The sequence below is a fragment of the Lacerta agilis genome, chromosome 11 (genome assembly GCF_009819535.1).
Source record: "Lacerta agilis isolate rLacAgi1 chromosome 11, rLacAgi1.pri, whole genome shotgun sequence".
Lineage (NCBI taxonomy): Eukaryota > Metazoa > Chordata > Lepidosauria > Squamata > Lacertidae > Lacerta > Lacerta agilis.
Window position 1 is genome coordinate 53470702 of NC_046322.1, and position 2648 is coordinate 53473349.

Consider the following 2648-nt stretch of genomic DNA (forward strand, 5'->3'; position numbering starts at 1 on the left):
CATCAGCGAGCATGACCAAGGATCAAAATGGATGATAGGAGATGCAGTCCAGCAATATCTGGAGAGCCTGAGTCACTTTTTGCTGTGCTAATTTAATAGTTGCAGCAGGAACATCCTCATCTTGATGGACACGGGCATAGTTAGGGTTTATTTTAGGAGGGCAGGACCCTGTTATCTGCCACACAATTGATCAGTTAGTTAAGTATTTTATTTATTTACTGGTTACACTCATGTTGATTGAGTCAATAAAATGATCGGGTGGGGAGGTTGCATGCATCCTGGCCTTCAACTTAAAATGGCTCTGCTGTTGCAGCTGGAAGCCGAAGATGGTTCCCAGTTGTGACCAGGGCTGGATTTAGGTTTGATGAGGTCCTAAGCTACTGAAGGTAATGTGGCCTTTTATATGTCCAGCTGTCCTCTGTCAACAAATTGTCACTGTTTTTTGTGTTGAATATATGCTATATGGTAATTTATGACCCTAATAGGTATCTAAAGCCATTTGCACATAACAAAATATGTATTTTATCAAAGTAATTGTTGAACTGAAATACAATTAAGAAGTATATTAATAGTGAAATAATTATTAAGCTCTAACTTAAAATGATTTTTTAAATTCATAACAAACTCAATAATGCAAACACATTGGCATTTGACAATAACAAAAGTTCCTTTAGAAACACAATTTACAAAGACTCATAATCTAGTCCAGGGGTCAGCAAACTTTTTCAGCAGGGGGCTGGTCCACTGTCCCTCGGACCTTGTGGGGGGCCAGACTATATTTTGGAGAGAAAAAATGAACGAATTCCTATGCCCCACAAATAACCCAGAGATGCATTTTAAATAAAAGGACACATTCTAGTCTAGTAAAAACGCCAGGCAGGCCCCACAAATAACCCAGAGATGCATTTTAAATAAAAGGACAAATTCTACTCATGTAAAAACACGCTGATTCCCGGACTGTCTGCGGGCCAGATTTAGAAGGCGATTGGGCTGCATCCGGCCCCCGGGCCTTAGTTTCCCTACCAATGACCTGGTCTCTAGAAACTTGTTATAACATGAAATAATAATCGTAGCTGTCAACCCTCCCTGCTGTTCCCCACTGCTAGGTGTAAATATATGATGCAAACTACTAATAATTACCAATAGCAGAATGTAGGCACCCTATATATAGAAATGAGCAAACCAGTGATATTTTAGGGAGCAGGCTAGCAGGCGGGGCCCATTGCTTACATCACAGGAGCCTATACAACACAAAACACTATTGCTGTATGTAGGTTTCATTTTATTTGTTTTTTATCTTATATTTTGGAAATGTACATCCACGTTGTTTCCCCCCCTTTAAATTTGGGGGGGGCCCCAAGAAAGTAGGGCCCTAATGTTGTGTATTAATTAAGACGTTCTGTCAGCAGGGTGGAGTAATGTCATTTGTCAGTTTAAGAACACAAGTACAATCTGGGTCCCACCAGAAAGTTAGATTATTATTGGTTCCCGCTTAAATGTATCCATCCTCTCTGTACCAGTGTGCCTTAAATAGAGCATCCAGTTCCCCAGTCTTGTCTTGTCTTTAGGGTTGCCAGGTGTCCATTATTTGAGTGGACAGTCCACTTTTTTCACATTATGTTCACTATTCCCCCCCCCATACACAAAATAGTGGACATTTTTTTAAAATTCAAAAGCTTTATGATGAAATGGTATTTTAATACGTGTTAAAATGTGTTAAAACGTGTTAATATGGTCTGAAGCTTAACATCAAAAAAACTAAGATCATGGCCACTGGTCCCATCACCTCCTGGCAAATAGAAGGGGAAGAAATGGAGGCAGTGAGAGATTTCACTTTCTTGGGTTCCATGATCACTGCAGATGGTGACAGCAGTCACGAAATTAGAAGACGCCTGCTTCTTGGGAGAAAAGCAATGACAAACCTAGACAGCATCTTAAAAAGCAGAGACATCACCTTGCCGACAAAGGTCCATATAGTTAAAGCTATGGTTTTCCCAGTAGTAATGTACGCAAGTGAGAGCTGGACCATAAAGAAGGCTGATCGCCGAAGAATTGATGCTTTTGAATTATGGTGCTGGAGGAGACTCTTGAGAGTCCCATGGACTGCAAGAAGATCAAACCTATCCATTCTTAAAGAAATCAGCCCTGAGTGCTCACTAGAAGGACAGATCCTGAAGTTGAGGCTCCAGTACTTTGGCCACCTCATGAGAAGAGAAGACTCCCTAGAAAAGACCCTGATGTTGGGAAAGATGGAGGGCACAAGGAGAAGGGGACGACAGAGGATGAGATGGTTGGACAGTGTTCTCGAAGCTACTAACATGAGTTTGGCCAAACTGCGGGAGGCAGTGAAGGATAGGCGTGCCTGGCGTGCTCTGGTCCATGGGGTCACGAAGAGTCGGACACGACTGAACAACAACAAAAAATGTTTGTAAGAAAATATATAATTTAATTTATATATATATATTTATATATTAATTTATATATTGTCCGCTATTTTTTGGAAGCAGACCTGGCAACCCGACAAGTTGTCTTGTCGGTTACCTTACAATAAAAGAGCTGTTCATGATGAAGAAGTGTCACTGGAATTATTGTTCCACGAACCCAAGACACTACACTTTTAAGATACAGCTTGTTTAGCTTATGCGTAA